This window comes from Malaclemys terrapin, chromosome 1 (assembly GCF_027887155.1).
Source record: "Malaclemys terrapin pileata isolate rMalTer1 chromosome 1, rMalTer1.hap1, whole genome shotgun sequence".
NCBI classification, from domain to species: domain Eukaryota; kingdom Metazoa; phylum Chordata; order Testudines; family Emydidae; genus Malaclemys; species Malaclemys terrapin.
The window spans coordinates 168,478,749-168,504,921 of NC_071505.1; the positions used below are offsets into that span (position 1 = coordinate 168,478,749).

The window sequence follows — 26,173 nt, forward strand, 5'->3', positions numbered from 1 at the left end:
TGGGATTTTAGTTCAGTGCTGTGAGTGTGCTCAGCCACTGTCACCCCCCGCTGTTCTTGTCTAGCTGTATAGAGCCTTGTGAGGTCTGCTAGTTTTAAAGACTGGAGCCATGTCTTCATTCAGTCTTGTCTCGTCAGGGTATGCAGAGTTGCCGATTTCTCATCATTTTGTCATGAGTATCATGATAGTTATTGTTTTCCTTTAAAGCCCCAGCTCCTGTTGGCAAGTGGATATGTGATGATTTCAGCAGCCTTCGTTGTTAAAGAAAATGTAAGTTTCTAGCCCTAATGGCTGTGGGGAAAGCTTCAAAATGTGACCCCACTGCATCCTAAAGTCTCAAAAGCAGTAGACAAATAAAAGAACACCACATCTATTATTTTTATATAATCTTGTGATTTTTAAAGGAATCTCATGATTTTTGGTGAGCCTGACTCATGATTTTTGCACATTTGGAGTTGGCTATGTATGCTAGTTCATCAAACGCAGCCCCATGCAACATCCTCTCTATGTTGCTTTGCTCTGTTTTCTCCCTGAATTTATTGTAGAGAGACACCAAATATCTTGCATGATATTTCGCCTTTTGTGCCATTATGTCCCTTACACTTAGTTTTGCAAGCAAGCTCTGGTCTTGAAGCTGAAGTGCACACTTGAGGACTTAACTATCGAGGCCAAGGGTAGAAGCATCATGGAGGCCTTCTGATGGTATGTTCATTTCACAAATAAAGCACGCTGCTTCTTCTGGAGATACTTTGTGTTGGTCACTTAAATGTGTGTATTTCCTCTTTAGTTCGTCAGGGTGATCCACAGTTTTCTCAGTTCTTTTTTCCCCTCAGCCCTTTGAAGTTTGGTCCTGTTAAACTTCATGTAGCAGGATTTGTGCCAAAGTCCATTGTTCTTGTTGTGATGCTTGCAGGCCAGATGCCAGCGCTTGCCCAGGCTGCAGGCATTAGCTAAGGACTGACAAACTCATAGCTGGACACTGGACCAGATCACCTCTGTTAGTTTTGCTCAGAATATGTATTAGTCTTATAAGAATGTATATAGTGTTTGTAAGTTGCTGCATGCATGAATCTCGCTTGTAATTGTAAGCGGGGGAATGGTCCCGCTATTGTGGGGAACTTTCCTGACTTCTGCACTACCCCGGTGAGGTGGGCTAGCAAAAGGATCTGAGTCCCCGCTCCCACTTCCTTTACCCAGAGGCCTCCCTGCCCTTGAGGGCTCCCCTTCCACTCTCCCGTCTGTCTGAGTCCTCGTAACCCCAACAAGGCTGGGCCCAGGATTCCTGGGGGGGCTCGACCCCCAACCCTGCTGTGGTCACCTAGGGCAGGGGCTAGGGTGTCCCCACTCCGGGGTACACTCTCTCTGCACTGGGCACCTCCCTGACCCACTGATTATTCCATACAATTTAAAGCAAACACAAATTATTTAATTAACAATTAATCTAAAGAAAAGAACAAGGAAAAATGGGAAAGGTTAAAGGAAAACACATCACCCCGCTCTGTGGCAGGGAACATCACAAACAGTGTCTCTGGAACGTCAGGGCAGGTCACAGTCTGCTTCTTGTAGGTCCCAGGCTCCTTCTCAGGCCCTGGCCGTGCTGCAGAGACGCTGCGGGTTGGACACTTGCAATGGTGGTGGCCACACACCTCCGGGCTTTGAGTGGTGGGACCCTTCTTCCCTGCGTCAGCCCCCCGTAGGGTTAAGGTCCCCCTCCCGGTCTGGCCTGCAAGGGCCCTTGTCTGGTGGTGTCTTTCTGTGCTGGGCCCTTTGCCCAGGTCCCCCCTTGGCTGGCCCCACTTGCTCACCACACCTGGCTCTGTGGCTGCAGCTTTGCTCCCAGCACAGGATCTGCTCCCCCTGGGCTGCGTCTCTGGCTCTGTGGCTGCAGCTCTGCTCCTAGCACAGGATCTGCTCTCCCTGGGCTGCGTCTCTGGCTCTGTGGCTGCAGTTCTGCTCCCAGCACAGGATCTGCTCCCCCTGGGCTGCGTCTCTGGCTCTGTGGCTGCAGCTTTGCTCCCAGCACAGGATCTGCTCCCCCTGGGCTGCGTCTCTGGCTCTGGCCCGGTTCTGCTCTCCAGCTCAGCTTGGGCCCCTGCTCTCTCCTTAGCTCGGCCCCACTCTGTCTGACTCAGGCCATTCCAGTTCACACGGAGGACGGGACCCCCCCGGCCTCCTGACTCTCTGATTAGCCTGCCCGCCCTGTCAATCAGGCTGATCTGGAGCATTGGCCTCTCCCCATTGCCCCTGGGGACTGTCAGTCTCAGGCTCCTGATTTGCCATTGACCCTTCCCTTTTTAGTGCTGGGAGCTAGCAACCAAAACACCCCCACTGAGTGTTAGTAAGGGGGCAACAGTCCCCTTACATAATGTCTGTAATTACATGCAATAACAAACTATGTAAGTTTTTCTTTATAACTTTTTGAGAATGTTTGCTCTGAATTTGTGAACCCAGGTAAGATAATCATTCCCTACTCCTCCCTCACCTATTCAGAAGGACTATCAAAATCAGATGGGCCATCAAGGAACATCGCAATGCAAAGCATTGGTTAATGGCCTTATCATCCCACCTTGGAAATGTTACGGGCAAGGAAGCTCGTCCAGTGGACTTGGAAGCAAAATGAAGGGAATAAAACAAAGTCACAGGAAAATTTTCCATCTCTTTCATTGCTGTTTGAACTCTGACAGGGCCAGAGGCTCTAAACTGAGGCAGAGATCCACAGAGGTTACCCCTGGGTTTGCCATGAAAGACCCTTTGAATTGACAGATCACTATAACTCTTAGGATTTAGATGGTAACTCATTGGTGTGTGTTTGCTTGCTTTAACCTGCAAACAACTCTCATATTGCTTTCTCCTAGTTAATAAACCATTAGGTAGTTTATTACAGGATTGGATACGGATGTTGTCTTTGGTGTAAGATTTAGGGTACCAGTGGTCTGGGGTGACTGCTCTGTTGGGACCAGAAGCAACCTGAATATTATGTGATTTTTATTTTATTTTTTTAATGAAAGTGACCAATTATCACTAAGCCTAGTTTGTCTGGGTGGCAAGATAGAGTGGAGAGTCTTGAGGGACTAACTGTGATTCCATGGTAAGACAGATACATGATTCAGGAGTTCACATTTGTTACTGACTTGTGAAATCTAATTAAAGAACATAGCACCAATGTGCGGGTGTCTGCCCTGTTTTTGACAGTCTGCCCTGAGGTAGGCACTCATGGTCGTGAGCCACTCGGAACAAGTGTCCTGCTGTCTGAAGTCTTTTCAATACCATCACCATCCTCTAATCTACATATGTCTGAGTATGGGAAGTCAGCTGATGGAGCCGTCTAATATTTTCTGCTAGAGCAGGGGTAGGCAACCTATGGTACGGGTGCCAAAGGCGGCACGCGAGCTGATTTTCAATGGCACTCACACTGCCCAGGTCCTGGCCACTGGTTCGGGGGGCTCTGCATTTTAATTTAATTTTAAATGAAGCTTCTTAAACATTTAAAAAACCTTGTTTACTTTACATTCCACAATAGTTTAGTTATATATTATAGACTTATAGAAAGAGACCTTCTGAAAACATTAAAATGTATTATTGGCACGTGAAACCTTAAATTAGCATGAATAAATGAAGACTCGGCACATCACTTCTAAAAGGTTGCCGACCCCTGTGCTAGAGTTTGATAGCCAGATCCAGTATTATTACCCAATCACCAAGCAGCTGTCACTCATCCAAAGTAGCATCTGAAAGAAAAAAGAGAGATGTGATTAAATTCTGCCAAGGCCACATTAAAAGTCAATGTTAGTGCAAAATGTGTTCTTACACCAATTTTAAGGTCTCATTGAAGCAGAACCAAAATACATTCCATATAGGTCTAACTGTAAAACAACACTTCTTGCTGATTATGACAATGTTTTTAAAATATCTGCCATACCCAAAATGGCATGAGTTGGCGATGACCTCATATCTGAATCTTTATTAGGTCATACCCTAAGACTATACCAAATTTCATGCTTCTATCATAAACCCCCAATTCTGTCTTTTTTTTCTCCCCCACATCTGATTGGCTAACTAGGCTAAGTACTGGAAGTGCTGGGGGACAAGGAAAGGAATGAAAGGGGTTAGAGATGGAAGGGATAGTGGGAGAGATTAGAGCAGAGAGAGCAAAAGGAAATTGTTAAAGGTAAAAATAATTGGAATGGGGTGTGAGAAGAAACACAGAAGTAAGAAAGAGAAATATCTTGAAGAAAGGGGAATGAAGAAAGAAACCTCTTACTAAAAGTTCATTTGTCCTTGGATTCTACAATTAGGACATGGGAAAGGCTAGAAAAAAAAGAGGCATCAAGATAGAAGGAAAAGTAAAGAATAGGAAAAGAAGAGAAATGAATGGGTGGGTTTTTGTGTAGAAGGTGACTGGATAACTACTTCTGGAATTTAATGGTGAATTAGGTGTTCTAGAATGCACACAGAAAACTATCACTGAAATTTTTGCTAGCTTTGGAAGGATCTCTCTAGAGCTGAATTCTTTTGGCTGGACCTACATGTTCGTTTTACAAAGCTGACAGGTACAAATGTGTCCCTCCTTTGCTAGTCTGCCCAGTTGTGAGTTCAGGATTCAGCGCTTCGTCTCTAATAATGCCGGCATGTATGTAGTCCTTACGGATATTAAATAGAGCATCTTCTGTGATATAGGAAAGTAAGTTTTATTTTATAGGTAGGAAAACCCAAGAGACAGAGGTTAAGTGACTTGTCCAAGGCCATACAGCAAATTAGTTTCAATTCTGGCTCTGGCTTCTCCTTTAGCCCATAGCCAGTGCTGCCTTCCAAGTTGTACAAGCACTGAAAACGCTCTAAAATAGAACAATTTCTGCACTCTTTTCAAGTGCTTTGGAATGCATATTATGACAAAGTCCATCCTGCTTTGTATGTTTCAGGGAGAGGGGGCATGTTGATTTCAGAGGATGGTGTAAGATGTGTCTTGTCTCAACTGCAGGGTTATACTGATACTGGCAAAGGGGTTGTCGTTTATTTTTCATATGAGAATACCACATTTCTTCATCTGAAAGGTCTGGGTGCAGTGAGATTATTTGGGCTATCTTCAGCAACTGGAGCCAGCTGGACCTTCTGCTCCTTAAGGATGCAGCCTCGGGAATTCAGTGTAGGGGACAGTATTGTGGCAGAGTTTCTTGGTAGCACATAACTGCTGTGGAAGAGGACAGCAGATTAATAATTCATGTTGAGAGACTGTGTACAAGGTACAAAGCCTTTTACTCCTAAATTGCCAGATCCAATCCAGGCCTAGGCAGGTAGAGAATGACAGCATTTCACTGACCGACATGAAACAGACAGCTGTCTGGCACCTTCAGCACTAATTGACTCATTATTGGCTGTCTTAGTAGAGTGGTGAGGGACTGACTGGTCCAAACTCCCCTTATACCTGGTAGTGGAGTTCCTCCAGGGCAGAGATGTATTAACGAGGCAGTGTTGGGGGTCCATGCTGCGGCTACAGAGCTGTCACTTTAGCAGCACTGTTCACCAATATCGTGTGTGTGTGTGTGTGTGTGTGTGTGTGTGTGTGTGTGAGAGAGAGAGAGAGAGAGAGAGAGAGAGAGAGAGAGATTGGCAACTGAATAGTTGCCCCCAGTAGGAGCTATTGGATTTTGAGAGGAGGATAAACTTCAAGATCCTGCTTGTCAGAGGTCCTGTGATTCTGAATTAGTCCCCGGGAAGTGGTGTGCGCTCAGCACCTCTGTGCATGTCTAGCAGGTATTTTCAAAGGGGTCCAACGCTCCACGCTTATTTGAAAATCCTGGCATAAATGTATGAGACTGTTGTGTTCAGACCAGGGCTGGATTAAGAGACCATCTGGCATAACGAATGCTTCGTGCAGACAACAGATTCTCAGCGGCTCCTCCCTTATCTGGGAAAAATTGAATCACAAAGACTGGTTGCTCGCTTGTGATCTTATTCTTAAATAAATAAGAGCTGGGAGACGACTATGCCAATGAAAGGAATTTTCAAGATGGTCATTACGTTTTAGCTCTAATTAGATATCAAGGGGCAGATCCAGCCTGGTGTAGCTCCATCGCCTTCAGAAGAGTTGCACTAGGAATGACCTGGGCCCTGTACATTTTTAAAGCATACTGCTGCCCCATCTCCTCCCCAAACAGATCTCGTTGTATTTGTTATCCAGCCCATTGACGGTTCCCAGGCTGTGTGTAGTGGCTGGTCTGTCCCCTGCTCCCAGCTTAACGGAAGCAGATGGAGGCATAGCCTCTCCATCCTGAGAGTCAAGTGCTTGCATATTGGGTGAGGTCCCATACGCTTGGCAACCATGAACATATGAGGAAGCTTTAAAAAAAAAAAAAAAAAAAAAACACGTCATATCCGTGTGGCTGTCAGTTTATTCTGGTTCTCAAGCTGCTTTGAGAGGTTTATTAATATAAAACACTGAGATCACAACTGCTTCCACCCCCACCTTACACCTTTCAATTTTCTTACTTAGAAGCAAACAATTTGTTTTAAAAACAAGGGTAAGGAATTACTCAGTTTTCAGTCAAACGTGACAATAAGCGTGAGTGTAGCACTAATGAATGCGCCAAACTGATAGGCCTGGGGACTGAAGCCTCCTATCTTATCCCCAGACCAAGTACAGCATGGACAGTGGCAACGCAAGCTTCTCCCACCTTGCCTACTGATGTGCCTCCTCACCTCTGTCCAGAGGGAATTTTCTCTAAGGAAACAATCTTTCTGGCCCACTTAACCCTGACCTCATTATTTAGGAGGCTAACAAGGCAAGAAGTGGTTAGATACCCTTGTGACGGGTTTCCCCCTGGGGTGCCACCTGGAACTGGAGTACCCCTCAGCCCTCTGACCCACCAGCCTGGGCTCCCTCTCTCACTGTGCTGGAGTGACAAGCTGCAGACCTGCTCCTGGTCCTACACTTCCAGCACTCACACAGGTAGGGACACACCCAAATGCAGTTACATGCAGGCTCTCTGACCAGCAACTGCATGATCCAACAATAGAGAGGCCATCGCCAAGATAAACCCCAGCTCAACAGGCATGCACCCCAGAGCTGTACCGTCCTGCTCTGGTCAAAACCCCGACCAGTATGAATTTATTATCCAATTCGCCTCCCCATCAATGGGGAGAGGAAATGCAACAACCCCTGAGCCAAGATTCCCAAACACTTCATTCCAAACTCACTGGTTTAGATTAAAACATAAAATAAGTTTAATAATTACATAAAGATAGATTTAAGTGATTATAAGTGACAGCAACCAGATCAAAGCAGATTACCTAGTAAATAAACAAAAACGCAAACTAAGCCTAAAATACTAGAAAGATACAATCTAAATTAGCAAATTCTCACCCTGGCGGATGATACAAGCAGGCTGCAGATTCTTAAGACACAAGCAACACTTACTTTGCAGCTTGGAATCCCCAGGTTTTCATACACCAGCTAGAAATCCCTTTAGCCTGGGTCCAGCACTTCCCCCAGTTCAGTCTTTTTTTCCTCAAGTGTTTTCAGGAGTCGTCTTGTGTGGGGAGTGAAGAACCACAGATGTCACTCCCTGCCTTGTATAGCTTTAACATATGGCAGGAACCCTTTTGTCCCAAACTCAATTTGGAAAAACAATGTCATCCCAAGATGGAGTCCAGAGTCATGTGGCCTAGTCACATGCCCTTGTATACCTTGATGAGTCATAGCAGCCATTACTTACAGGCTGTCTGGAATGTTTACAGGAAGGTTAAGTTCTTCCAGGGTCCATTGTCTTTGCTGACGGGCCATCAGAACTGTCTGGCTTCTTCGTTGTTGTATCAGAAAGGCTAGTTGTGGGTGTCACCCAGAGTAAGCACGATTGAAATATAGATACATAGTCAATATTTCTAACTTTAGATACAAAAATTATACTTGCATACAAATAGGATAATCATATTCAGCAAATCATAACGTTTCCAATGACACCTCACATGACCTACCTTGTACAAAATGTAGCATAATTATGCAATAATCAAATCATAATATGACTGTGAAGAATATGGGGTTCAGTGTCAAACCATTTATACCACCTTAGAAATGTTATAGATAATAGCAGACACTTGTCCTTCTCCCAAGAATTGCATTGAGTTTAGCCAAACTCATTTCATGTAGCCACTGAATGGATCTGAAGTAGTGACCTAAAAGCGAGAGAGTGATTCATTTTAAAAAATTAAGTAAATTAGCCAATAAAAAAAATTCTACAAGAAACTGGAGCAGGTCAGATCTTGTGATGCACTGAGGCTTAGGCCTTTTCTGTGAGCAATTTACACCATTTTAACAAAAGTCTGTTTTCAAAGTGACGTTCGTTAAACTGTTGCAGGCTTCTTGATGGACACAATTCAATTGGTTTACAACTGGCATATAAGCAATGTAACATAATTTGATAAATGATATAAGCCCGTCGTAAACCACTTTAAGTGTCTGCATCAGGTTAAATAAAATTACTTTGAAACGTATTTGCATTAAACAAGTGCTAGTGTTGTGCATACACCACCACAGGACATCTGTGGCATGTGAGATGTTAAAATACTGAAATAAGCCCTCAGGTGATCAGCAAAGAATTTCTGAGAAAAATGGGTTTGTGCTCTCTATCTTTCTGTGATGAAAAGAGGATTGAAAGCTCTTTAAGAGGTGGGGTTTTTCTGTTTGTTCTTTACAGTAGTAATAGTACCCAGAAGGGCAAGTCTGGCTTTGCTGGAAGATTTGTTTGGGGTATCAGATGTATACTGGGAATCTTCTCACATCTCAATTGAAAGAGTTGGGGATGTTCAATCTCTAACAAAGGTCTTTTTCCCAAGTGTGTGTTAGTAAGTGTTGATAAAAACAAGCAGACTACCACATTCTTACAGTCTGACTAAAACTCTCTTCCTCTTATTAATTCCTCTACTCAGGCTCTTGTGATGTCATAATTCCACTAGTTCTTCAGTCCCCCTTGAGTCTGCTAGGGCAGAAAAGAACCTGAATTTCTAATGTGTTTAAAAGAAGAAAAAGAAAGGTTTGGAAAAAACACAATCTTTCATGTCTCTTTTATACAACAGAAAGTGGGAAAAGACACACGCCCATATCCGCCCCCTCCCCTTTGAAGGTCATTATTAAGGGAGTTTAACTATAATGTAAGGCCTAAAATTTGATTTGCCTTTCATTGTCATTTAAAGTTCCAGTAGTGCATATGGGATAAAACAATGGAACGTGAGAGCTGGAAATGTACTGTACATGCGTCAGTATAAATACTCCTGAAAGTATATTAATCTCTTCTTTGGGGCAGGAACCACATCTACTTTTTTGGGTTTTGTATAGCACCTGGCACAGTGGGGTCCTAATCCTGACCAGTACACTATGGTAATATGAATACAGTAACTCACTTAGTCTTTCCGGTTAACGTTGTTTCATTGCGTTGCTGATCAATTAGGGAACATGCTTGTTTAAAGTTGTGCAATGCTCCCTTCTAACGTCATTTGGCAGCTGCCTGCTTTGTCTACTGCAGGAGGAGCAGCCCGTTGCAGCTAGCTGGTGGGGGCTTGGAACCAGGGTGGACCGGCAGCCCCCTATCAGCTCCCCGCTCCCTTAAGTTCCCTGTGCAGCAGCTGCCGGCAGTTCAGCTGTGTCCCTCCCCCCACTGCCATGTGCGGCTCCTGCCCTCTGCCTTGGAGCTGCTCCCCGAGACTCCTGCTTGCTGGGCGGGGGGAAGGAAGAGAGGGCCTAATGTCAGGGTGTCCCCCTCCCCCCTGCTCCTGCACCCCACTTACCCCATCTTCCATAGAGCAAGGGGGACAGACCAGGATGGAGGGAGCTTGCAGCAGCTGCCTATCAGCAAGCTGATCTAATTAACAAGGCAGTGTACTTAAGGGAAATGCGCATTTTTCCCTCCATTCCTGCTGCCTTGTGTAGAGAGAGAGTTAACCCTTGAGGGCTCAGCCAATTGCTAGTTCATCATTTAGCAATAAGGGAAATATCCCATCCTCTGACTCCTCCACCTCAATCAAGCTTCACAATCATCATCACTGTGCACCAGATTAAATTGTTTGTTTAAAACTTATACTGTGTGTGTGTGTATACATATATATGATATAGTCTTTTGTCTGGTGAAAACGATTTCCCTGGAACCTAACCCCCTCATTTCCATTAATTCTTATGGAGAAATTGGATTTGCTTAACATTGTTTCGCTTAAAGTCGCATTTTTCAGGAACATAACTACAATGTTAAGTGAGGAGTTACTGTACTAAATAATAACTGAGTTCTTGGGGTGGGGAGACTGTCTACAGGACAGGTGGAATTTTAAGTCTCTAAGACTGTATTCACATGTCAGCAGATTTCCAAGTATAAAGTGACCCTATATGTGAGCATATAGGATCTCTTCTTAGTCTCTAAGGTGCCACAAGTACTCCTGTTCTTCTTTTTGCGGATACAGACTAACACGGCTGCTACTCTGAAATCTGATTCCTTTCTTTTGGCAGTGGCTGTGTTAGCCTTTTTAACCCCACTAAAACTTACTAGAATTGGTACTACCAGTTCAACTCCATTGTTGTGGGAGCACAATTGTAGACAGAGGTCCACGCAGCCCCTGCCATTTTAAACATGTTATGTTGCTCTGCTCAGAGCAGAGACCATGAAGATCCTTCCATTTCAGAGCATGCCCATATGTTGCTAGGAGCCTTCTGGTATCTCTGACTAGCTCTCAACCAGCTAGCATGAGTATGTGGACATGAGCAGGGAATCACACCCCTCGCTCGTAGCGTAGATGTAGCCTGAGCAGGACCTTAGGGTTGAGGGAAGAACTTTTCAGGACAGTTTGAGTCACAGCTTTTTGTGTCAAGTGAACTGCCTCTGGAAATCGATACAGGATAGTCTGCAGCTTGGTGACTAATTAGTGACTTTGAGTGATCGTCTCCTTAGAGAAGGCAGTGTGTGCCAGTGCTTCAAGCTGCAGCAGGGGCAAATGGCTGGAGACTATTAATTATTTAATATGTGGCAGGTGGGTATCGTACCAACAGTTTTAACAGCACTTCCCCAACAAACCATGGCAACTGTGAAGTGCGAGTAGAAATAGCAGTGACTGGCCACAGTAGTACAGATCGCAGCAGCAGAGGCACTGCTGAGTACATACCCCGCCGTTTCAAGTACTGTCTGCTACTTTGGCTGCACTGTCATTTATACTTGCAAGAGCTCTTGTGTGCGCAGGCAGGGGAATCACACCCCTAGCTCGTAGTGTAGACATAGGCTCAGTCAGTACAGACTGAGGCTGGGAACAAGCATCCTAATATGCTCTCCATCTTGTATACAATAGGTTTCAGCCATAGATCTTGGACTTAACTGGCATCTGTAAAACTTGTAAGCTTAGTGCAGTAGTTGGGAAGGGGAAACCGAGGCACGGAGTAGTTACAACTTAACCAAGGTCCTATAGAGCAGGGATTCTCAAACTGGGGGTCATAACCCCTCAAGGAATCATGAGGTTATGATGTGGAGGGTCGCCTCCACCCCAAATCCCACTTCGCCTCCAGCATTTATAATGGTGTTAAATAAAAATTAAGTGTTTTTAATGTATAAGTGGGGGGTTGCACTCCAAGGCTTGCTGTGTGAAAGGGGTCACCAGGACAAATGTTTGAGAACCACTGCTATAGAGAGTCAACAACAGAGCTGGGAATGAAACACAAGAGTCCTGAATCTCCCAAAACATTAAGCACTCTCAGGGCTTGAAACATTTACCAGCTGTATGTTAACCAGAGTGCCAACTAACAGCAAGAGACCAGTGCACAAGATGGAGGTGTGGGGGGCGTAGGCAAGGGGCAGTGCCCTGGCAAGCAGCTGGGATTCCCATTAGTGTGCCTTCCCTGAGTACTCCTTGGGAGACCCACCACAGTGCGGTTTGACTAGTTTGACTTTTTAATCTGGGAAGCGTCTAATACATTTGACACTTCCAGGCACCTCTGACTGCTGAAAAGAAGTTTCCTCTCTTCCATCGGAGAGCCTTCTGGCTTCTCTGTCTTGAGGAGGGTGCACAAGTGTTTCCATTATGCTCAGCCTACCCCAGACTCCTGGCTGCCGCAGCGAAGGAGAGACTGCTACTGTGTGCGTGCGCGCACACACACACACACACACACACACACACACACACACACACACACAGAGCGCGGTCTGGTTGCTATCATCAGTTAAAACCCCAATCTTTTGATGCTGTGAGCTTTCTCAAGAAGCAGTAATGGACTGAAATGTTTGATGCTTGTCAGTTTCACTGTTGACCCCAGGGTTCTGGATAGCATATCTGAAGCTGACAGAATTCTGGTCCTTTTGCGCTCTGATGCAACTTTGAAATGAGCAGCAGCAGAAGCAACTGGAATTGTCTGCAGACTCAGGAAGATGATATTGCATCAGTGACATACAGTTTGTATTCTGAAGGCTTTAAAAAAAAAAAAAAAAAAAAAAGCTTGGATTTTGCAGAAGCTGACGGTGTTGTTAGAGCTACTCCACACACCATATAAATCTTTCTATTTGCCTGTATGTGAGTGGCATCACTTTAATAACATTTTTACCAATACATTAAATTAATAAGTACTCTCACCTGTGACTGATTTTAAGAGTTTTTCTAATCTGGAATGTGTTTTTAGCACTTTTGAAATATATACGGCAGGTACTAGGAGGCAAGCTCCAGAGGGTATCTATCCTGCATCCGAACGGGTCTGCATTCATGCTGGCTCTCCAGGTCCATTTTGCAAGTGACTGAAGCATTTGGCTTTTGCATCTAATTCAATAATAATATATAAAGCTTTAACTCTCATGCATATGAGCACCTCTCCTGCTGACCCTTTGGGATGGCCATCTTTGCAAGGGGCTTTGATCTTTCCACTGTGCTGCTGTCTTCATCAGGGCATTAGTTTCCTTTGGTGAGCGGGAGAGTGACAAATGCTAGAACAGCAGAGTCAATATTTTTCTAAAATTGATGCAGCACTTGAGTATAACAACATATTGTGGAAGAACTCGGTTGGGTTATCTGTGGATAAAGCAAGCATCAGTATGGGTTCACTTAAATTCAGTGAAGAGCTGGATGCTGGATAAGAATGAAGTGTTTCTTACGTTAAATATTTGTACTCTGTCCCCCTCCCCCAATAACAGCTGCCAGGCTACTCCAGCATCCCTGGGTCTGGTGAGGAAGACTTCACTATAGGCGTGTTCCACTGATTTGGCAAGAACTCGCTGAAGAGAGCATTTAAGAATTTTTTCTGGCTCCTCTTAAAAAATAAATCTTGAAACACATTAGTGGCCCCTGGCTAAGCTTTGAGCTTGCTGTTGAGGGAGCTGTCATCCAATATGACCTTCTCAAGAGTTACTTCTTTACAGGCAGTGACAAAACAGATTGTTTCACATGCCTGTCTCAGTCATTCCAAACCCCTGTGACTGAGATCCATCTATTTTCCCATCAGACAACCATCCCATTGTTTGCAATCTTTAACCAATTCATGAAGGGAGCAGCTTCTTTCCTTAGTCTTCTAAATTAAGAAATTAATACCAGTACATCTGCGAAACATTTGAGAAAACATCAGAATTGGTGGGGCTTAAACCTTGTGGGCTGTACCCTTTGCAAAGAAAACAAGTTGATGGTGGAAGCCTATTCCTTGGGATTATATCCAATTAGCTCAGGAAAGGTCGGAATGAAAATCACACCTCAGAGAGAGACAGGAGTATTCTTTGGAACAGCCAGGGTACTATACATGAAGGCTGCTCAGTATGCTCTCAACAACCTATCCATTAAAAAAATCAACCAGCTGTGAACTGCAAACTAGCTGACTGTCAGAATGCAGCAAGATTAGGGTTTTCAAGTACTGAGCATTTTGTATGTCGGAAAACGAGTGTGAAGAACTTCACCAAGAGTATCAGTTGGTCAGGGAAGGTGAAATCCTGGAAGAACCACAGAAAAAAGCTCATGAAAATATATTTGTCCAGATGGACATCACCTGGTTACATCTGCTGACACTAGTTTGGTCTGGGGCAGTTATTTGAGAATCTGTGTCAGATTGCTGTATTTATCCTAATTCTTTAATGCAGTAGCACAGCATGTGTTCGTTACGATTGAGAAAGCCAAAACTCCATTCTGAGAAAGCCACGGAGTCATCTATGACTTTTCCCTTTGATCATTGCAGTGAAGTTTGCTCAAAGCAACAATTTTGAGCTGCCAAAATCGGCACCGAAGGAATACAAAAAAAGAAAACCCTCCAACAAGCATTGATCTTGCCATTCAGAAAATGGTATGTTGCACTGTTCATGGAATCCTAGGTTACAAACCATTTTTAAGGTTTAAACAAAACTATTAGTGGAAGTAAAATATTTTCTGAATGCCCAGGACATTTGTGTGTTTCAGTTTTAAAGATTTTCGCCATCACCTTCACCTGACCCACCCTTAGCTGCCATTTGAAAGACAAGCAGGTTCAGCTCTCTTCTTCTCTCCCCTCCCCCGGCCTGGCAGAACTCCAGCATGTTAACTCTGCCTACCTAGGAAGCTTAAGACCTCTGCATGCCTACTGACTGCCTGGGTCCAAGGGAAGTTGGTGTCCAGCTGCTTTGCTTGAGCTCCGTTGATGCTGGTTGTTGCTCGCTCCCCAGTCTTTGCCAAAGACGTAGCAGCGCATAGTAAATTCCAAAGGACTCTAGTTTTGTGTGAACAATAGGAAAGTAGTTTTGTGATGCTGCTTGTGGAGGCAGTGTGGGTCAGTGGCTAGGACCTTGAATTTTGACACTGGAGACGTGGGTTCACTTCCCAGCTCTGCCACTGACCTGTGTAGTGACATGTGGCAAGCGCCTTCCCCTTTTTTGTGTCTGTTTCCCTCTCATCTTTTTTGTCTCTTGTTAAATTACAACGAAACACTTAGGTGCAGCCTCTATATCTGTTCAGCACCGAGCATGATTGGTCTCTGATCTCAGTTGGAGTCTAGGGTGCTGCTGTAATACAAATAATCAGTAATAATCATGCTCACAAAAATCGTATCCCAAGCTTGGCTCTCCCTTAAGTTTTTGAGGCCTAATTGCTGCTGGCCATATAGATTCATAGGTTGTTAAGGCCAAAAGGAACCATTAGATCATCTTGTCCAGTGTTTCTCAAATGATGGTTGTGAAGGGCTCACGTACGGCAATAAGGGGTGGCAGGTTGTGAAACGTTGACAATTTTATTATTGAATAAAACATAAGAATCTCGCTCCCCCACTCCCTGCATAGCCTTATCCTTCAAGGTCAAGCATTCTCGCAACCCCTTGAAACGCGCACACAAATTATATAGGCTTAGCATTGTTATTCCTGGGATAGTTTTTACTTTTGCAAATGTAAGGGGGTTGCAAAAAATGTTTGCTGCAAATAAGGGGTTGTCAGCCTGAAAAGCTCAAGAAGCCCTGATCTAGTCTGACCTCCTATATAACATGAGACCTAGAATCTCATCTAGTTATTCCTTTATTGAAGCCATGCCTAAGAGCTGTATATTAATAATTATTCCTACAGAGCACAAATGCAAAATGTGAAGCACAAAGGACTCTTTTTAAGGAGTTTTGGAAAGAGGGCTTACATGAAAAGCAGGTCTCTTCCTTTATTCTGGAGGAGAAACCATCTTTCCATAATGCAGTCAGCATGAGAGATCATTATAACTCTTCTGGTAGCAAACCCTTCCCTTGACATTCAGCCTACTGTTTTGCTTGGCTAATTTAATCCTATCATACCTCTTCTAGGATTTGTTCTTGATGCTCTGTATGCCATTGTCATGCACCTTTCCCTTCTAAAAGACGGGTGTATGCATCCTGGCTGTAGGTTGGCTTCCATGATGTCCCTGCTGCAGAGGGTCTAGTTCACAGTTCAGTGCAGCTCAGAGGGGTTAAGTCAGTGGTTCTCAAACTTTTCTATTGGTGACCCCTTTCACACAGCAAGCCTCTGAGTGCGACCCCCCCTTATAAATTAAAAACACTTTTTTATATGTTTAACACCATTATAAATGCTGGAGGCAAAGCAGGGTTTGGGGGTGGAGGCTGACAGCTCACGACCGCCCAGGTAATATCCTTATGACCTCCTGCGGGGTCCCAACCCCCAGTTTGAGAACCCCGGGGTTAAGTGAATTTTACTTACACGCCCCTACCTCTGCCATTGCCCCTTCCGTAGGATTGTGTCCCCAGGGATGGGTATACACCCTTCCTTTGACAATCTCTCCTTGCCAGGCAGATCTTATCATTTGGATGCTTCTGCTTCAGGGTTAATTCCTCAAATGTTTCTGTTTATTTTTGCTTGGCCAGCAAGAGAAGATTCAGAGATTCCTCTGCCAATCCACATTCTCCCTTCGCCATGGCCCCTTCCCCAGATTCCTTTCTTGGGTCACTTGAACTGCTGTGCCCAACTTAGCAGCCTTAATAACCAGACACGCTCTTTTTGTGCCCTTGGCATGGGCACAGAAGGAAGGAAGAGTTTTTTTGTTTTGCCCTTTCCCCCTCTAGGAGACTCCTTGTGGAATAATAGCTTCCTAAACTGTGAAGACGGGAGTGAGATGCTGCTGTGTTAAGTGAACTGGAAAAGCTCTGGCTGCTGTCGAGCATAAACGTTGCTTTTGACCCCATGCCTCCCAGCACCTGCTGCACTACATGTCGGAGGCAGTCAAGGGAAGTAGGGCAAAGCTTTGAATGCAGCCATCGCTCATCAGTGGGAGAAACCTCCCAGGAGCGCGTGCATGGCTCTGTGTTGTCAGGGCATTAGGGCGCTGGGTGGTGACACTAATAGAGGAGAAGCCAGAGTATGAGCCAAATGCCGCTCATGGGGCATCCAGTGTGGCTTGTCACGTGATGGTAGTGTGGAAGTAGAGGTGTGCAGATGCAGCTGATCAATTGCAAGTTTATATCTGGTGGAAACTTAAACAAGTAGCTCCTGCCAGTCTGTCAAGGAAGATGTTAGGGCTTTGTGGGTTTATTTCCATATTAAAAACGCTTACACACAGCCATTGGGCTTTGCATAAATTGCCTATATGGTCCCTGAGTATCTCTGCACTATAGCAGTGGGCGTTCTGCTGGGATTACTAACCCTGCTCCAGAAGGAGGTACTGGCTTTATCTAAACTTCTCTGGGAAGGTGTGGGATGTGGGAGAGAGAAGTGCCAACTATAAACTCTTCTTCCTTTTGTCTGTGTGGTCTGTTTAGATTGAAAGCTCTTTAAGGTAGGGACTGCTCCTTACTGTGTGTGTATATATGGTGCCTGGCACGGGCCCAGTCGGACTCTGGTTTTAGTTGGGGCCCCTAGGTGCCAGTGAGAATTTTGTTGGTTGCTTATTATTTCTCCACTGTCCTTGCTGAAAGCTCTCCTAGTCTAATACGTCAATAGATTGTAAAAAGGTGTATCCACATTCCATCCACCCAAATGTTGGCAGGAATAGCAACGTGTTCTGACCTGCTGGTGGCAGGTGAGCATCTGCTGTGTCACAGCATTGCACCGTTAACAGGTGAGTGCACAGCTCATATTGGGCCTGTCTTCAGCAAAGAACCTTCTGATTTCTTGAGCTGGATCAGACTGTTCAGTGCAATCTCCTGTTGAATCCCCTGAGTGTAAGAAACAGTCTGTGACAAGCATGTGGATCAGGTAGAGTGCGTGACTAAGGGATTGTGCATCATGTGAGGAGGAGTGCAGGCCTTGAGTCAAAGGCTGACCTAATTTTCCATTTAAAAAAATGTCACTGACTTATCCTTTCCTCCCCTCTTTTTTCCTGTTTCCCTCCCTGCTGGCTATATGAACTCATGCAATTGCTTTGATGCATTTCTATTGAGGTAAACATTCCAAACAGTCATTAATGCACAAACAAGGATGCTATAGTAATCTGAGGATTTAGTGCTACTGCTGTGAAACAACTGTCATGCTGTCTCACTTAACTCTTCAATCCCCATTGCCCCTTGCCAGAAATTGAATAGGTAATGCCCTACCCTTTAAATAAAAAAAACCAAACGGCAGCATTATTTTACTATTGCCATGGAACGCTGCAGTAACATTATTGTAAGTGGTTCCCCAATAGTGGAGTCCTTTTTTGCCATAATGAAGGAATTGGTAATGATGCCATAATTCAGCTATTTCAGTTAGAGCCAAGGTTTAAACCTTCCTTGCTAGGAATGAAAACAAAGTTTTTGTCCATCACCAAAATTACACCACTTGCACTTAGAATACAAGTTGAACTTTTTGTGAGAGTTTGAAGTGAATCTATTGAGTATTTGTGAGGGTGGGGTATTCTTTTGTTTTGTTTTAAAAGCAGCATCTTTTTCCATTCAGACTTCTAAGAACTGTTTTCTAACACTCTTCTGGCTCTATGCAAAATCTCATGCATAAGGTTGGGCTGCCTTAGCACCCCTGCGCAATGGGGCTGGCAATCTCACAGGCTGGATTGAGAGCCCTGATGGGCTGGATCTGGCCCACGGGCCGTAGTTTGCCCTCCCCTGGGTTATGGGGTTCTGAAGTGTAAGCGAAGTTGGGACCTCATGTTGCATATGAAGACAATTTTACTTTAGTTCATCAGAAATAGGAACAACGCTTTCTTTTCCTGTTCCATCTTTTTTAGTTGGGCAGTACTTTTAAAAACAAAACAAAAAAATCAGTCCAGGTGCATGTCCCTGTAGAATGTTCTGCTCAATCTTGTCCACTCTCAGTGGTGACCTCTAGGGAGTTTATCACATTCTCCATGTAAGCAGCTGTGTTTTCTCCATTGCTGTAGGCAGTGTGTATGTCTTTTGATTGATTAGGGAGGGGGAGCAGTAGTTTTGTCTGCTGTGCTGTAGCTGGTATAGATTGACGCAAACAACTAATTACCAGAAACAAGGGCTGTAGAGGATTACAATGCTAATCTAGGTATCTCTCTTTCCTCACTGTCCCTCCTCCATGTACGCAAGTCTTTGGATACTGTGTAGAATGGAAATCAATACCATGGATGTATGGATTGTGTCTGAGAAAGGCAGGAGCAGGCAGCTCCTTTTACAATCGCTGTGTCTGATGCCTGCTGCTTACTTTGAGGTACCTCAAATGCTAGAGCCCTGTCTCCTCTGAACGTCTCTTCCTCGGGGGGGGGTAGCTCAGTGGTTTGAGCATTGGCCTGCTAAACCCAGGGTTGTGAGTTCAGTCCTTGAGGGGGCCATTCAGGGATCTGGGGCAAAAATCTATCAGGGACGGTACTTGGTCCTGCTGTGAAGGCAGGGGACTGGACTTGATGACTTTTCAAGGTCCCTTCCAGTTCTATGAGATAAACCTATCTCCATATAATTATAAGGCAGCTGCAACATCCCTCATGGCTCTCATTTTAGAGTGGTGAGGGCTGATGAAGTCCATTAAGGCAAACTGTAAAGCTAGCTTCAGAGCAGAGGTAAGCATGGATTTCTGCACAGAATGACCCGAGGAATAGTGTCCTTCCAATTATTCTCATACTACTGCAAACTCTTCTGGTATCAGTGACGTCACAGAGTGTTGCATTGTGGGACATCTCTGGTGGTCACAGAAGGGTGAGCAGTTTTCAGGGGCTAAGAACTAAATGTTAAATCTTTGTGCCAGTTGTATTATGCTGTGGTTAATAAGGTGACTCAGCCTGTCTGTGCCCTCTAAATTGGTGTTTGGATTACAGTTCATCTTGAACAGCTTGGTTGTGTCTTGCTAGCACAGCCTCAGAGATCAGGGAGGAGGTTAGTAAATCTGAGATGGGATTGCTGTGAGGCAGCAAGATGTAATGGGCCAGATGGGAACTGAACTCACATTAATTCCCCAGTATTCCTCAGGCAGAGAGTGGTTTCCAAGGAGTAGGGAAGAAGGGTTATGTTTTGGCTAAATAGTCCTTGCTTAGCACTTGGCAAACTCAGACCCATCCATGCTATACAGAATATGCAGCCATGGACCTGGGATCCTAGAGTACATACCACTTTTACACTGTGTTTGTCAAAGGTCTTGAAGATTAGTAAAAACCTTAAGTAATTATGTTGCAGAAGACAGGAGGTGATGGTGGTTGTCAGTTTATTTGTATTACTATAGTGCCCATAGACCCCCAACTGAGATCAGGCCCCGAATGTGCTAGGTACTGCAGGCACACAGTAAGGAGAGGGTCCCTGCCCTGGATAGCAAAGTGTGGGAGGGAAAATGGCATTGCAGAGAGGTGAAGTGAGTTGCTCACAGTCACCCACAGGAAATATGGGTTCAATACCTGGTTCTGCCTCCGACCTGCCTCCAAGTCCAGTGTCTTATCCACCAACCCACGCTGCTTCTAGAGTTGCATTATCCTCATTTTACAGAGGGGGAAGTTGAGGTTTATTGATTTGCCTAAATCCACAAAATGTTGGTGAATTTCCGGTTTCCCTCTGGTGTGCAGATCACATGGTCACACCTCCTTTTGTAGATGACTTATCTTTTGTGGAGTCCCGAGAGAAGAATGGCCATTCTGGTGGCCACAGCTCCATCAGTACTGAGCCAATATCTCAGCATGGGACGAAGGGCGTTGCTGCAGATGGGGTTGGTAGCAAAATACAAGATATTCTTCCCTTCTTGTGATTAAGCACAGGCAGGAGAGCCAGGAACTCGTATGTAATCCCAGTTCTGCCACTAACTTGTTGTGAGACCTTAAACTAGTCTCTTAACCTCTCTGTGGCTCAGTTTCCCAGCTGTGAAACAGGGTTAATGTTTTATCCCACAGAGGGCTAATATTTACCCTTCCGTGGAAGGTTTAGACGCTTTTGTGAATGGAGTTTGTTTCCAGGATTTATTGGGAAGAGATGGATATTTTTATCCAAATGCAAGAGAAGCTAAAACATTTGTCTCGGCAGCACTCCTCATCTTCAAAGTAGGGCAGAAGGGCTTTACCAGAATCTCTTGCCTAGACACAATTCTTGCAGAAATCTTGACACCACCTAGTGGCGGCTCCTATTATTACACTGGTTCTCAAACTTTTCCATAATATGGACCGTGTCTTTGAGAGTGCCTCCGGGACCATCTCCCTTCCTAGCCGTGATTTATATACCTCCTGATGTCAATTACCGGCATGGAAAATATTAGGGAGCCCTGTATTTTTAGCTGTCTTGCTTTTTTTTTTTTATTTTTTTTCCCCAATAAAAAAAAATCGACGCTGTCTACTCTAGCAATTCCAAGCATCTTTTGGCTCCAGGGTGGCAGTAGGAGATCTCAATCAGTTTGATTAATCTCTCTGTCCGTGCTCCTTTGTACGCACTTCTCTGCTGCCTAGCCCCTCTTTCCTCTCTCGCCTGGTCCTTGTCCTCCCCCCTGTGCACATGATTTTCTGCTGCCTTTCTCTCCTGGGCATGCTGCCCAGCCACCTGGTCTTGTATTCTCCCTGCTCCCCTTAATATGCTGCCCAGCTGCCTTGTCGCTGTGTCCTGACTTCATTCCCTCACCACTGTTCCTCACTGCATCATTCTTGTTGGAATCAGGTCCATTGCTGTTTTGACCCATTCCTGCTGGATTAAAATGGCCACTCTTTAGCAAACAGCTCTGTTGGCCAGATTTGTAAGGCATGTCTTTAATGCAAAGTTAACCCAGGCTTTTCCTCTGCTGTTGTCCCAGCTCCCATCCTGTCCACACACACAAACTTCTGACCTGAACTGGTGGTGCTTTAAACCCAGATTAGCCGTCCTGTTTGGAGTAGAGGCTAAAGCCCCAGTGAGGTTTTCACTGGGGCTAGTAACTTGTTGCCCACTTGGCTGTGAAGACACAGGCTAAAGCATTTGAGTGCTGATAGTCCTCCACAAGTCTTCCCCCCCCCCCCATGTGCCTAGAACAGTGGTTCCCAAACTTTAACAGCCCGCGAACCCCTTTCACTAAATTGTGAAATCTCGTGAACCCCCTCCTAAAAATGAATATTTTCAGGGATTTAAGTTTAAATTTCCTCAGTGTGATGGATGCCCCAACTGCCGGCCCTGCTCTTCCTGGGGCTTGGACTGGGGTTCGGGCTGCCGGCTCCCCCGCTGACGGGGGCAGAGCTCGGGCTGCCGGCCCCAACTGCCCGGCCCCGCTCTTCCTGGGGCTCGGGCTGCCAGCCCCGTGTGGAGCGCTGGGGTTCAGGCTGCCGGCTCCCCCACTGACGGGGAGCAGGATTCGGGCTGCCGGCCCCAACTGCCCGGTCCTGCTCTCCCTGGGGCTCGGGCTGCCAGCCCTGCATAGGGAGCGCTGGGGTTCGGGCTGCTGGCTCCCCTGCTGACCACCGGGACTCGGGCTGCCAGCCCCAACTACCCGGCCCCGCTCTCCCTGGGGATTGGGGTGTCTGCCCTGCAACTGGGTCCCACCTGCTGTCTCCAATATCCAGGGTCCTCTGTCCGCCATTAGTGATTTTTTTTCTGGCGAACCCCCTGTAATGTTCTGCGAACCCCCAGGGGTTCGCGAACCCCAGTTTTGGAACCACTGGCCTAGAAGAACAGGCAGGTTCTCCCATAATTCACTGGGAAAGGATCAGAGCAGTTCAGCTTAACTAGAGCACAAAGAACCATGGAATGTGCCCCCAGAAGTCCTAGCAACACCCACAGGTGAGCACAGCACTAGTGAGGAAACGGTAACTCAGACCTGGCTTTATAGTGTGGCTGCTCACATCTAGGGTAGGCTAATCTGGGGGCTGATCACTCAAGCTAACTCTGCAGCAGTAACATGCCCTCGTCCATTCTGCTGGACAAGTAAAACTACCTCTGACTTCTTTGGACACCACCAAGCATGTTCTATCAAACCTGGGCACGGAAACTGGCTTAAAATAAGTTTCTTTTTGAAACGTGCCCCTCTGAGTGTGATGTCAGGCTCAAAGTGACTTTCAAAAGTCACATTGTAGAAGAGTTCCCTATTTATTATTCTCTCTATTGCTTGCAAGTCTAATTTGCTTTTTTAAAATTAGTTAAGTGATCACTTTTTGCCGTGTACACTCTCATCGTTGATAAATATTCTGAACTTCAAAGCGATCTGAGGATCCAGACGATGTCTGAGGCACAATAAACTCGAGCCCACTCTGTCAGGTTAACACATATTCAAGTGAATAACATCCATAATATGTCATTAGTGGCTCTCCAAGACTTGGCATAGAACTATAGAAAGGTGGGTCTGTAAGGGATCTCAGGAGGTCATCTAGTCCATTCCTCCATGCTGAGGCAGGACCCCCAAATATACCTAGTCCATCGCTGATAGGTGTTTGTCTAACCATTTGCCATAAATGACCGAAACAAAATCAGATCACCCTCAGAACATCAAAAACCCCATTTCCCCGTGCATTTGACTTCTCTCAAAGGTCCACTTCTGCAGGAGCCTACATAAATTCTGTAAAGGATGGTGATGCTTACACTTAATTATATGACACTTAAGTGTGCAGTTGTGAGCATAAGTGGCACACTGTGTGTGCAAATCTGTAACTGCATTCAGTAGTGGCTTAATAAACAAAGGACGTGCCTAGAAGTGCCCTGTATTGTCCTTTCCCCACTGATGTTGAATGCAACAGTAGCTTCAAGTGTGGTTACTAATATAAAAGCTATAGGTTAGCATTTTTTACACACCACCTGTTTTTTTTCAGTTGGAGATCTGCTGTAGTGTATGGGGAGAGCATGACCCAAACTTTATAGACCCAGCCCATGCACCCTAACTGAGTGTAATCTGGCTCACTTCGTGGAATGAGTGACTCCTGTATGTTAGGACCTGCAGTGGCTTTCACTAACCCATAGTCCACACTACAAATTTATGTCAGTATAAGTACGTCACTTAGGAATGTGGAAAATCCCCGACCCTGAGCAACACAGTTATACCGACCTAATCCCTCATGTAGACAGCGCTGTGTGAATGGGAGGGCTTCTTCCATCAACATAGCTACTGCTTCCTGGGGAGGTATGCTGATGGCATCTGCGTAGCTAGTGTCTTCTCTAAGCAGCTGCGTCATAAGTGTAGACAAGTCCTCATAGGCAGGGAGTGGAATAGCAGTGTATTTAGCTGGTCAGGATTGAGGTGCATTGGCAAAGCTGTGTGGGGACTCAAGAATGTCGTAATGGGGGGTATGCAGAGCCCTCGAAGCTCAGTGATGGATGTGTTATAAATATGGAGATACATAGATAAAGGAAGGACTCAGGAAGGCGATAACATGAGGTACTGCAGTGGTCACAGTTAGCGGAGAGGTGTCCTGTGCTTTTTTCTCCAAACCATTTCCACTCCTTGATCTGTATCCCATGGAGGCCAGTGTAGCAAAGCTATCCTCCTTTGAGGCAGCACAGCAGGAAGGAGACTTGAGCAAGATGACAATCAGATTTAATTTATTTAATAATATAAAACAGTTACAAGAGAGCCCCAGGACTGCAGGGCGGAGATGAGGAACTGAGCTGCTCTGGAAATTTATTCAGATGGATTTTAAATGAGAAATTTAAATCTCATCAGGAAAGAGTGGTGAATAAGTTAGTTGCTGCTTGTCATGGCCATTGCTGAGCCTAAAGGCAAAGGCAAGGGGAAACCGACTAGTCCACTCTCAGACACCGGGGTAGGACAGGACTTGAAAAATCTGTCTGACACCTACTACCTAGTAGGCAGTGTGTAAGAAAATAATGGGGGAGGGGGGGAAGAGGGTCAGCATTGCTGCTGCTATCCAGAGGCAGTGACCTGGTAAGAAATTCCTCCCTCTCCCCCCAGCTTGTGGGGACTCTATTTTCATAAGTCTCTGGTCGGTAAATAGTTGATGACTGTGAAAGCACCTCCCCTCTCCCTGCTGGATAGGAGAAGTTCTCTATCCCTCACTTTCTCCACCTCCTTGCTAGTCCCTCCCCTTTCTCATTATTTGAGTCCTCACCCATGAATAACTTCAGTGTCTGACTCATTGCAACTCACAGTATCGGCTGTGGAACTGGCCAGAGACATGTTAATTTCACTCTGCTGGGACTTATCAAAGCTATGAGCAGCAGCAGAGTCACTGGTGCTGCCAGTCTGTAGGCTCCAGAAGATAACTGTTACCACTCTACCTTTTGTTCATCTTTGGTACTTTGCTTTTTCAGACAGTCTAGAAACCTTTCCCTTTTTAAAACAGGATCGTATCAACTCGAAATAGTCTGTTTCTAAAAAATGAATTCAAAAGTAGATGTAAGTACTAATACAGTACCCCTGCGTTGCCCTACATGTTTTTGTGCTTTTCAGTCTGGCATTAGTGCACCTTCAAATCCAGTGGTCTTCTCCTATCTCCCTCCCCAACCCATCCTTCAGCATAAAGGGAAGGGAGGGCCAGGGGAGGTGTGGGAGAAATTCTGTTGTTAAGTAGCCAGAAGATGTGGATTCTGGGCAAACAGATTTTTCTCTTTCAAGTGTTGGACTCTTTGCATGTTTTGTTAATTATCTTTCCCTCTCCCTGGTTCTCCCTGTGTTTCCCTTTCATGGCTAATCTTTGTTGTAGAAATAGACAGTGGGGAAATAACTCCTATTTCTTAATGGGATACATGGCATTTATTTTCTGTCCATTTGCTAAATCAACTTGACATGTGTCTAATAGCCTTATTGCCAATTCCCTGATGTCTGTCTGTCCGAGGAGGACATAGGCAATTGACTATTGTGTGGTTGCACTGCTGCCCTCAAAGGAGCCAGCTTCCTCTAAATGCAGTTACGCCATTTTGCTGAGAGAGTTAAAATGCGGACAGACACAAACAAGGGAGAGAAGAATTGTCTCCTGACCTTTTTTAAGAGGGAAAATTGAAAGATCTTAAATATGTCTACTTGGCCAAACAATGACTTACAGGAGGCAAAGGCCCTAGCAATGACGTATAAGTATTTTGAAGGATGGGAATGCCAAGGAGAGCGGGGGGAGTGATTATTAAGGGTGGTCCAGAGGTGTATGACAAGGAGTGAAGGCATGAAATTAAGAGGACAACGTAGGCTGCATCTGATAAGTGTCCTTGACAGTAAGTAGGATCTATTAAGCTACGCAACAGTAACCCAAGGGAAGTGATAGAAGGCCCTGTATGGTAGCTTGGGGGCATTTAGCAGTAGACTAAACGAAGCACCAGAAAATATGCTGTTGGTAACAATCTGCACGGGCTGAGGGCTTTGGGGAGGACTAGATGTGGCCTAATAGGGTTTTCCATCTCTAATGTCTATGAGTCACTGGAACTGTAAATAGAAACCTTCTTCCCAGTGCTCCTTTAAAGAATCCAGCCTTTAGTAGCTCCTTTGCTTCA

The 26,173-nt window shown here is 45.2% G+C and overlaps 1 protein-coding gene across 3 annotated transcripts in view; it reads left to right on the forward strand.

Moving 5' to 3' along the window:
- IGSF3 (immunoglobulin superfamily member 3) overlaps window positions 1–26,173 on the forward strand; it is a 153,887-nt gene that overhangs the window by 75,217 nt on the left and 52,497 nt on the right. The window lies entirely within an intron of this gene.